The sequence below is a fragment of the Anopheles ziemanni genome, chromosome 3 (assembly GCF_943734765.1).
Source record: "Anopheles ziemanni chromosome 3, idAnoZiCoDA_A2_x.2, whole genome shotgun sequence".
NCBI classification, from domain to species: Eukaryota; Metazoa; Arthropoda; class Insecta; order Diptera; family Culicidae; genus Anopheles; species Anopheles ziemanni.
Genome location: NC_080706.1, coordinates 90,255,900 through 90,268,192, shown reverse-complemented (window position 1 = coordinate 90,268,192; position 12,293 = coordinate 90,255,900). Strand labels below are relative to the sequence as shown.

At 44.0% G+C, this 12,293-nt stretch overlaps 1 protein-coding gene across 1 annotated transcript in view; it reads right to left on the bottom strand.

The window, feature by feature from the left end:
• The window catches only part of LOC131287880 (putative polypeptide N-acetylgalactosaminyltransferase 9), a 79,009-nt gene that overhangs the window by 37,704 nt on the left and 29,012 nt on the right, over positions 1–12,293 (bottom strand). The window contains exon 2 of the mRNA XM_058316968.1: positions 4,754–4,990. The gene's annotated coding sequence lies outside the window, so the exon portion shown is untranslated. The remainder of the gene's footprint in view (positions 1–4,753; positions 4,991–12,293) is intronic.

The following is a 12,293-nucleotide window of genomic DNA, read 5'->3' as shown; positions in this document are numbered from 1 at the left end:
GTTTTTGATTTTTGTCTTTTTCTCTTTTCCTTCCTGACAAATTCCTGATCATCTCACCCGCTCAAACAGGATTACTTTTTTAATAAATGAAAACAGAATTCGAAAGTATTCAAGAAAACGATCATTGTTCCCAATTCTTTTTCTTGGATAAAAATTAATTCCAACATTTACAACATAAAATTATAACTCAGTTACTTTTGGAAGTTCATTTATAAATGCTATCTTCAAAGGTTGTCGCTTTTTCATTTTATTCAGTAAAATGTTTAGCATCTTAGTATTGATATTTAACCGTTCATATACGCGGTTCTACTTTTATAAAGTAGTGTAGATGTTATGCAAGGGCATGTTTCTGTATTATTATATTGTATTGTATTACTCTTTTCTATAATTTGTTAGACTGCCTACACGTTAAAAGGTTGTTTTTAACTTGCATTCATGATTATAAAATAATGAGCAAACAATTTTAAATTTAACTTTTTAAATCCACAATGAGCAACAGAAAGCGAATCACATCAGAATGTATATCAAGTCGTTTAAATGGTGAATCAGAAACAAGTTCGAAGCAACTAAAGGTGAATTTATCATTAATTATCAGATTATCATCATAGGGTTATAGCAGAAATGGAACCACAGAATATAAAATTAGTTACAAGAAAACAAGAATGAATCAAATCACTACACAAAAAGAACTATTTAAAAAAGCAAAGCATGGAAAATATCATTAGTTGTGGATCTCAAATACGAGGGTAGTGTTCAAACAAAAATATGTTGGCTGTCATAATAAATAATCCTTTCTAAACGCTTAAAATAATAAGCGACCTTCTTTATAATATCCGAAAATAATCTACATAAAGGCTCCGACACATCCTCTAAGCATTCCAACACTTAGGATGCCTTTTTTGAGTGATCTACTTTTACGCGCTCCTATCGATAGCATAAAATCCTTTCTTTGTTCTCTTTTCAAAAAACCTCCCAACCCTACACATATCACTCCGATTAAATTTATCACAGCCTTCACCGGCGCGCGTCCGAAAGTACGTAAACCGAGAAGCGCAAAGCAGTTCATATCAGTATCCCTTTTGTTCGGTTTATTTCCGTTTTTTTTTACGATGGACAACGCACGGGAACCCAATTTGTTCCCACAACCGAAGCCCGCTTAGCATTGTGCGGCTTTTGTGGGCCAATTGTTACGGCATTTTATGGAGCATATGTTCGGACGTCCTTTCCGATTAAAATCGTGCACGATGGCGGATGGTGGTTGAACTTTTACAACCTGCCCCACCGTATCGTGGTTCCCTGATCCTGGCGGGAAAACCTAGAACCTGGTGGGAACATGAGGAGGATCGACAAAATGGCGCGCTTCACTTTCAATCGCATCATCTGCGGAACACGACACGAAGCTTTGGGTTTTATATCACCCGGTGCCATAGGATGGTCCGACATGAGATGGTGGCCGATCAAACTCCCACCACCTTGGGAGGGTAAAATTGGTCCAGATGGGGTTCTACACCCCAACACCCATTCCGGCCATAGACCGTGACGAAGTCATCTCATTTTAAAATCAAATTTACCGACTCTCGGAGCGGGCGGAGAAAACGTTCCGAACGCGATATCCCACAAAAGCTTGCGGTTTTTTGTTTTATTTGTTCTCTCTATCTCGCTTTTCTTAATACATTTTATTTTATTCGCAGCCAAGCTGTGTTATGTTGCTTTTTATTACGCATCTCCTTCTTCTGCGCGTCTCTATCTCCGTCGTCGATGGCTGATGTGATCCACATACGAATTTAGGCCAACCGAAGGCCTACCGAAGAGCGGACTTTTCTTGCTGACACAACACACACACACACACTATCGTGTTGCTGTTTGGAAGCCTATTAATCGGCTGTTAAAATTTTAACGACTGCTGAAACGGTATCCCTTATCTCTGCTATTTCTTTTTCCCCTAAACAAACCTATCTGAAAGTACTTCAGTTCATTCGTTCCCAAAAACTCCAAACTATCAACCCAAGCGCGTCAAACGGATGGGCGTAAGTGCACTCGGTCTAGTACACTACAAATTGTACCGTACCTTCCCTCGGGCGACCGTGACCTCACGGACCTGTGGGAAACCCTAGCAGTGCGCCGTGGCTCAGCTTTCACCCCTAGGCCTGAGCACGGTGGTTATCGATTAACAAATTATGATGTACACTTTGGTGTGGCGCTTGGCAGGAGAGGAAGAAATTGGACCCGATTTGGGGATGAAGAACAAGCAGGAAAAAAAATTTAGGACACCGGTACGGCCGGACCAGAGATGATTCACTGACACACAGGATTTTGACACACCAGAAGACGTTCACGTCTCCTACGGTGGCGTCTTCGATCCGAACCAGAAAAAGCATCAACTCGGTATGCTTTGTGCTGGCCAACCTGAAAAACACACACATCAAACCAGGCCAGCGCACGACGGCGGGGCGTGGAAAGGCCAGCAGCAACAACGGGATATATTGGACGCTAACATCTTCCTCACCAAAGCCGGGCGAAGAACCGGTGTAGCGATCGCGCACCGGTTTGGCCTTTCCGTCGTGATCTAGCAGCTTGGGAGTGGTGGAAGAGAAAGAAAACTGGTATATTAACGAAAGTTGCCCACGGCCTAGACCATCCATCGCTGCACGGAGCGAATACATTCGCTTATCCGTTTACATGTGGTCTTCATAGACAGCGATCGCTTCGAGCCTATCATGACTTCCCGGGTTCAAGACTTACCCAGCAAATACCCAGTTCCAGTTCCTATATCTCCAACCCGTTGGTAACGCTAGAACCAACCACAAAGACCACTCCTCGACATTGGCACACCTCCAGCGGAAGTTGTTGGTTGGTCCCTATCTGCCAACGTCGGATCATCTTGCCACGGGCATAATTAAAGAAACCCTTCAACGCTGCACATACCAAACGCTGCAGCCCGATCCGGTTCGTCGACACACAAAACGAGTCCTCTTAAGGCTTTCCCAACACCAGCTGAAGACGTCGTCTGATGGTATCATCCAATCTCTTGCACGACGCATCAATCGTCGACGTCGGCGAGCGAACTCCGATAGCAAAAGCAATCAAATTGCGGACTTAAAGTGGTCCTATTTCTCGCGACCGCAAACCTGTTCCCGATGTGGGCCCGGTCGTGCCGGAATGGTTTATCACCACAACAGCTAGCGAAAGTTTCTTCAACACCAAAGACTAGGACGAGCCTGATGGAAGTATGAAATCGTTGGAACTTATAATGGGCGATTTTATCCGTAAGAAATTGTCAAAAAATCTTGATAGTCCCGTGAATTGCGGTGATTTACGGAAACCATTTCCACTACAGAACGCAAAGCCACCATCAAAATACCTTACCGTGGAGTGTAATTCGTACTGGATGCTACAAATTGCCGGCAGGGCGATGAACTGATCCACCGTGCTTATGAACCTCTCCGCAAAAGTTCAAGGTGAAGCGAACTGAAGCCATCCGATTAAAAGCTGGCAATCGATCAACCGTGAACTCCTCTATCGTGCCTTTGCCATCCACCATCTCTAGGAAGCGGAACATCACGAAGTGGTGTTTTATGGATCCGTGGCCGGCCAAATGGGAGCAAAAAACCGACACGAACAGTTCCTTGGAAGGGTACGTTGGAATCTTCGTTTTCGCAATCATGTTGATCAATGTCCTAAAGCAGTGACTGTGGAGGACCTTGAACCGTATGCAAATTGTAAGAATGTAAAAGATGTTCGAACAAATCTCCAACGAAATCACAAACTACTTTAAAGGTTTTGAGTACTTAACCAAATTAATTCCTCGAAGTCGAAAGATCTTCCGTAGGCCTTCCATTTATCCCATTCAGAATAGCATGAAGAGCTTCCGACCAAACTCACCAAAAGGTCCCCCGTAGAGACATGGCGTGTAGAAGAAGACAAATAGTGCTGGAAGTACCAGGAAATGGCCTCTAAATGTGTGCCACTGGAACTCTGCTCTAGCCCCGCGGTGGTGCGTTTTGCGGTCTTCACGAAAAAGTGGGTCTTCCCGTGGTCCGGGCCGGCGAGTGCAAGGGAACCTGAACTCCCAGACTCCCGGCGATCTGATACACGTTGTCTAGGTCTCGGTCAATCAGAGAGATCAGAGAGAGTGGAACGAATCGCCCGGAATGGATACGTTTGAAGCCGTTCCACATCCGTCGAAGAACACGACGCCTATCATCTGCGAGATGCCGAGGTGCTGGTGCCTACTCCACATACACACACACACAAACACATAGCCATCCAAAAAATCATCAATGTAATCGTAGATCATCAGGAGGAAGCCTCCAAAATGCGCCTTTCTGGCCGACGAATACAAAGTAATTGAACAGGTGTAATGAGATGGGATGACTCCCGGGCACAGAGCACGGGGTTTACAACAGATGAGCTTTTCCTCCACATTTTCCCGCTTCGAAACGGTTTTCTTCATCTACCAATCTCCGGGTAATAAAATTGCCTCCTCCTGCCCCGGTGCAGATGTACCTTTTGGCCAACGCCTTCAGCTCGTACGTTTTTCCATCAAATCAAGTTGATTGCGGCATCTCTACCGAATTGAGGCCAACCGTCTTCAAACCGTGAGCTGATTCTTGCACGTTCTAGTTTCTCGCAAGCACACTTTTCGCTTATTCGCCCACTTTTTAAATCGCACCTCAAAAGGATCAATCTCGAGGTGACCCTCTTCTTAGATTTGTTTTTCCTCCAAACGCAAGAAGAAACTCATTTGACTTACCTTTTACAAATAAAAGTGACGTGTATCTCGCGCTGCAGGTGCTTGCGTTCAGCCTTTCCCTTTTTTTCCCGTCGGTCGGTTGCCTATTGCCACTCTAACACAGTCACGCGCTTTTCGGCGAATCTTGTTGGCGTCTTTTTTGGCATTTGGCGAGTTTTAAATGAACATTTTATTATTGCTCTCCACTTCCCGTTCGCTGCGTCATTCGCTGCCTACTTCGACGCTCCGGTGGAATATCTGCGAGAGGAAAAACAAGACACGAAACATGGAATGAGTAAAAACAGGCTGCTGTGGTAGTTTAAAGTTAGCGGACATATAGAAAAAAAAACAAACTTAAAATCCCCCTATATTTGCCTGCTCAGTTTTTTGACTGCTAAACCTAATTTGAATAAACGACCACCGGTTTTATTGAAGTTCCCGATATTGAACGTCGCGACATAATTCTACCAAACAACGGATTCGCATACACACAAGGAAAGGAAAGGCGAAGGACGTTCAAAGAAATGATCCACTTTGATTCGACATTTTAACGCTGGGCGGGGTGCATATTGGCGAAAATTAAGGAAATTTATGATACAACGTTCACTTCGTGATCCGTTCGTGTGCCACATTCGGAATGTGTGTAAGACAATAAGACCACAAGTGGAAGATGGAATGGTTTCTTTTTGACATTTCATTTGATTCTTCTATTGATCGATTTTGTCACATTGAATATTGTTTCCACAAATGTTTTCATTTTACTTAAATACTTTATATTTTCAATATTTTATAGCCTTCTTGAATGGAATAATTTTTAAATGTCTGCTCCTAATTTGAAAATTCAACTGGAAAATCACAAACGAAAGATGGAATGGTTTCTTTTTGACATTTCATTTGTTTCTTCTATTGGTCGATTTTGTCATTTTGTTGTGTGATTTTGTTGTATCTACAAATGTTTTCATTTTACTTAAAAACTTTAAATTTTTAATATGTTATAGTCTTCTTCAATGGAATAATTTGTAAATGTCTGCTCCTAATTTGTAAATTCAACTGAAAACCATTCTCCATGAGGAACTTATGCCATCATAAAAACAAGCATAACTACTTTGCGACCGTCTGGCTTCGATAAGGCTCTGTCTCTTGGTTTCTAGCTCTAAGATACTCTTTAATGACCACCGGCGTTACTATTGTCATTATCGAACGGAAGCTATAAAAAGCACGAACTGTACTAGAGCCGGCATCGAAGGAACTAAAGATCATAGAAAACGCGACGAAGATGCCCAAACGACTTCGACAGCGACATAAAAATTAAACCGAAATAAATTGCAATGGACCAACCCGAGACATCAACACCCGACCTCAGCGATGCGACTGATAAGCTCGAGCAACCACGAACGGGTGTTTGGAAGCAACTTTTGCGAGTGAAAAGTTTCTACACCCTCTCAAGAAAACTACCACCGCTTGCAGAAGGTCTCGAGGTGTAAGGGTGGGGAAAATACCCCAAAGTTGAACCACAATAAAAAGGATCCGAAGAGTCTATTACGGCGAAACGTTAATGGCGTCGGGCAGGATTGTCCTTTTCGCTATCAATGTTTCTTTTGGTTCGGTGAGTTTAGAAGCGGTTACGTTTTAAGACGCCCGCCGAAGGCAGAAGAACAAATTCACTCCGGAAGCGAAGAGTGATTAAGGTTTTGCACTTCCACTGACCTCAATTGGTAGAACTATTAGTACCAATTTCACGATGTTAAATACATTTAATTTACAAAGTTTTTTAAGACGTGAAACATTCCTTAAGGCCAAATTGAAAATATTGAAATTATCAACATGTTTCAGAACAGTTGAAAAATATTTTATAATTCTTTGATAACGGATTTGATTCTACAAACATCGCAACAAATGCCATCCTAGACTCGCTACGTTACACAATCCACAAGCTAAAAATGGCTTGCCAACAGGAATGTAAATAAACTTCAACAACAACAACAACAAAACGGTCGAGACCTTCACTTGCGCGCTTTTCAAGTTTGCACTTTTTTGCGACGAAGCGTAAAACGAACCAACACATGGGAGGGAAGGTTTTTTTTAACACTTAACCGGCGCTGTCTGAAAAATTGAAAATTCTAACCGAAATGAATTTTTGCTGCAGCTGCAGAAAAAGCAGAAACGAAAATTAAACCATCACCAGCGGAAAAACCGCAGTCCGAAAGCGTGGTGGGGGGGGAGCTTTTCCGAAAACGGCGTCCGGACGCCGAGTCCGAAAGAAATTTTTCGACAAAAATGCACAAATGGAATCATAACATCACAATTTGTACGCCACCACCCCGCTTCCCGCAACCCTTACACACACGCCCGAGGTTCTATTTCGCCGACGTGTGGCCTATTTATTTTCCTACATTACCTCCTGCTATTTTGAGGAGGAGGTTTTAAATTTCCCGCTCCAATGTCAGCGGTGTTTCATGCATGGTGCATTTTTGCAACGGCAGAACATCGCTAGACTTCTGGGCCTCCCCGGCTTCAGCTACGGTTCCACAAAAGTCTCCGCAACGAGATGATGCAAATTAAGCGCTAAATGGTTTTTCGTGTTAAATCTTCAACAACGAAACTTCCCGCAGGTTTGAGTCACTACAGGGTTTTGGGTATGCCGCAATATCCGCAGTTTTCAGGAATTTTCCAGAAACTGGATATTTTTCTGTCCGTTTTCTAATTCTACTTTCAGCTTTTAGTATTTCATCTTTGATAAAGGAAGTACCAAAACATTCTAAATCATTTCTTGTTATTTTATTTACGACTTTTTCATCTGACGAAAGAAGTTCTGAGCAATCCAGATTACAACTTAAGCCTTTAAATAGGTTCAAACAACATTGTCTGAGTGGCCGAATTCGGTCCGCATCGCTCATCCACCATCCATCGAGCTACAACATTGTTTCTGTTTACTTTTCCCACTGATCCGGCACAAAGAAGCACGAAACGTCAATGAAGTTCCTTGAGCTAGGTCGGCACACGACACTCCCGCAGCTCTTCTGTGCGTGTGTGTGTGACTTTGGGTGCGTGAACCATCTTCTCCGAGACGCACACATCTCCGCGGAGGAAACCGGTTCTACTTCTCTAGGCCCTTCAGATTGTCCACCCGTTTCTAGTCCAGTCCCTATCTGAGGAACCTGCTGCCTCACGGAGACTACAACACCGTTTACGCTAATGGTGGTTAGTTTCCTAACAAAAAAAGCACAGGCGTCTCGTGCCGCTTGTTATTTTCTCGCCCTCTCGCTCAGATTCCGTCGACCATTGTCGCCCCGTCCTCATTAGCGCCGACAGCCTTCAAGTTCAATCCGCGACTCGCGCTTCCACCGAAAGGCACCCGTTTTGAAGACCGTTCCTTGACAAAGTTATCGGAACCCCCCGTGTGATCATCTTCCTTACCCGATTCCATGGACCACGAGTTGCAGCTGAAAGCATAAAGAACCGGGGGTGGGGGACACTACGCTGAGGTCGAACAATACAGTTAATTACGTCCATCATCAGAATGAAGGTAGGCAACAGGCAAAGGCCAACCCCGTACGAGTTGGTCACGACAAACTTCTCATGGAAAACGGTTTCCTCGGTGGTCTTGACCTCCCAACCATTGGCGTCGGTAAAGGCATCACAATGTCTAGGCTAATCTTATCGTGGATCAATGAGCGCCCTGCTCCTTTATTTCCCGCACGCCCAGGAATTGATTCGCGGAAAAAGGAAAGATTTTCCTTCCCCGGAAATCGACGTCCGGTAATGGCTTTCCTTTCTCCAGCCCGCGATGACGACGGGCTTTCGGCCGTCGAGTGACTTCATCAAAACAGCCTAATCTCTTGAGGCTTTCGCCGGAGAGATTTCGTCGTATGCCCACTAAAGACGCCTAATCGGACCGTCCTTATCTTCCGGTTAATCCGCCACCAGAGAATTGCGTGTCCATGAGTTGGGGAACTTGCACGGAGGAACAAGTTTTCCGAGTAATTCGAGCTTGCAAGGATTAGGAATGGGTGTTTTGTGAAAGCCTTTAAGCCGAACACAGTCCTACAATGAGCGTGTTATAAAAATCACCATATCTCCGCCTGAAGATGCCACCATTTGGATCTTCACATTTTCATTTCGTGTTTTTCATGATTGGTTCTGCAAAATCTTTCCACTCTACTGTTGCCTCTCTTGAACTTGCAAAGTTCAATCACTTGCACACCGAACTCCACATGCCTTCGAACGTTGGCGAGGAATTCGTGCCTCCTCTTCATTCTCCGCAAAGTGGCCGAACGTGGAGTGAAGTATACACCGTGAAGGCAGAATACCGATGCCACGGCATCGAAAACGGGCAACAAAGAAAGCTTCTGGATCCACCACTCCGTTCCGAAAAACCAGTTCCAGCCGGGTGTTCTGATACCACAAACCGATCCGCTCGCATCTCCATCATGTCCAGCATCTCTCGATGGTTTGTTTCACTAATGACTTCTTGTGTTGTTTTTGCCTTACCTTCCCGCTTTGCGTCGGTAAGCTGATTTCCAGTTTCCGTTCGATTGTTCACAAGCGGTCCAGAAGATTGCCGACTTTGCGAAGATGCTTCTTCGAAGAGTTTGTGCGGATCGCAGTTCGAGTTCGAGCCCAGTGCGTTGCGGGTTTCTTGAGGTGTAAGCTCAATTCGCATAATGTTTTCCGCCGGGGTTTTCTCGCTGGTCCTCGATCACCGAGCAAAAAGGGCATCAAATGGCCTTAACTCTCAAGTTCAAGCGAACGGTTCGGCGCCTGACTCTGGTGCTTCCCCTATGGAGAAGTGTTCCAAGTCCACGAGTTATTGAAAACTTTCGAGGGCACCGTGGAATGCGCGACTCACGATCGAGAGATGGAGAAAAAGGTGTGCGACATGGACGAAGGAGAAACAGAGATGAAGAAGGTAGACTACGATGCTTCCAAAATAGACTTAACCGGACCGGACAGTTACAGGCATGGTCAGAGGCCCTTCTCGGCATAGTCTAGCGCTCAGCAGGAACCGCTTTCCATCTGCAAAAGACGTTTGTTTTTTTGGAGCGACGACTCCACGACAACTCCAAACCAGATGCAGAACCCCAACCGGTACACACTGCCGCGTCTTAATGCGCTAATTGTGCGCCTGTGTGTCCACGAACTCACCCGCTCTTGCCCCTCTCGTGGAACGCCGGCATTTATCCACACCTTCACGACCACCCAGCGATCACCCGCGGCTCCACCGAAAGGTGGCATAGTTTAGCGATGACGATGTATGATTAATCACGGGTCCCCTCTCTCTCTCTCTCGTTTGCTGCAAATATCTTACCCCCGGCTTACAACTGTTTGATGTTTGCAACTACTGGAGCATGATCATGTACCCCAGTCGTCTGGTCGCACCTTTGTTTACCTCTCTTTCAGTTCATTCAATTCAACCTTCCGAGGGCACAGAATTGAGAACCATCAAAACGTGACTTTTTTAAGCAAATAAGCCCACCCCGGATGGGCTTTCGTTTTGCACGATCTCTTGTTTCTGTGAGGCATGAGCGACGTGCTTCGGAAGCGAAGCGAATGCATCTTGCGCCTTACCCATATTTTCTCTTGCAGTTGAAATCAGTATTCTGTCCGGTTTTTCCGAGCGGATTTATTTGGGGCTCATTCTGCTTTTGATTCGCCTCTTATTTTACACTTTCTTTTGATTACCAAAACTGAAAACTCAGGAACTATAATTTATTCTTCTTGGACATCTTAAAAGTAAAATGTTATTTGTTTCATCTTCATTTTCAATAATCTATTTGATTATTTTTGATTGTTTGATAGGTGTATACACTCGTAAACTTGTTGATTAACTTTTTTGTACCAATTTTAATATTTTTGAACTCGACTATACCAAGTTATGTTGTTGTTTTATCGTCAAGAACTAACAGTTACGTTACTTGAACTTGATAAAATATAAATTATTATTCAGTAAATCTACTTTTTTAACAATCTATTAACATGTTTTACCAATTTAGATTATTTTAAACTTGTTTATTTCGTACTGGTAGTTGTGTTGTCTATAAGAACATACGATAAAAATACATTTTGATTCAATCATTCTTCTTTTTACACATCTATTAACTTGTTATTAAAAATTTGAACAAAATGGTTTCCATCTTTCCACATTCATTCTCGATAGCACTCCAATTGAAACTTGCTGCTCGCCTCATAGGCAAATTCCACTTTAGAACCAATTACACGAGCAACGCCGCAGGTAATCAACCTGGCCGAGAAGTCGAGAAACTTTGCCTTCATTTCACACCTGTTATCGAATTAAATTGCAATCCGATTCCCGAAATCCCGAGATACCGAAAAACAAGCCAAACCACCAAAACAAACCAATATGCGCAATGGGATGTAGAGAGAAATTAAAAACAAGAAAGGTGTGTTTTGCACGAATCTCACGAACCAAATCTGCTGCTCTACTGTTTCATCCGTGTTGTTCTGATTATTTTTACCAAATCCGCGCGTCAGCCATAGTTTTTCCCGCGGGCGGAGGGATTATTTTCCCGAGCAACGGTTGGGGAACTCATCAAAACTGTTCTATTACTCGGAACCGCGCCGAGCTACATCGGTTTAACTACATTTTCCTCGCATGGGCGTCCCGCGGGGAGGCCAGATAAACGGGGGAAGGGGAGGGATGCTGCCGCTAATCCAATCATTCGCAAACCCATGTGTTCTGATTATCCCCGAAACACGCACCCGGTGAGCCAATTTCCCCACGCCCGATTGCCTTTCGGCCACTTTAGCGCGGTAGTTGTTCGCTTCTCGGTTTGCTCCTTTTGTAATATCAGTTATGGGTTGTGTTGTGTTTTTTCTTTCGCAAAATTATCCTTCCACCGTTAACCGGGATGCCCTGGTACGTACGTATATGGTCAATTGGATTACTTTTATCGAGCATATCTCGTTCGCCTGCCCGATCTGCTATGACTCTAACGGGTATACACTTGGTTAATCTGCTTTGCTTTCTTCATCGCGCAACAGCCGACCGGGAACCACGATACGCAAATAGGTGGAGGTTCGTTTTTGCCAAATGTTATTTGCTCTATTTAAACCGAAAGCAAAAAAAATTAACAAAAAGAACACAAAGTAAAAACCCGATTCATTATCTTTAACAGGATGCTAAAAATACAGAAAAAGAGGAAAATATCTGCAATCGCAATTACACCCCACAAAAGATCCACCCCATTATAAACACATCGCAAAAAAGTAAACGTGCAAACAAAGTTAGGGAAAAAGGTGCGTGAGAAAGATAGAAAAACAAACTTTCGGGAGGGGGGTGAAAAACCAAACTTACACAAAACGAATCAACAGTGTTGTTTGGGGATACAAAACACCCCCCTCCTAAAACGGGAGCAATGCACAACTAACGCGCACTGATTCAACACCGCGATAGTGACCGCGAGGAGAAGGAAAAACTACCCAAAACTGATCAGGGAAGAAAGAATGGGCCAAAGAATGGAACAAATCAACGGAACACGCGTGTGTTAGGTAAATAGGAGGAAAAAAAAATATGAAAATCTACCGGATGCGATGCGAAGAG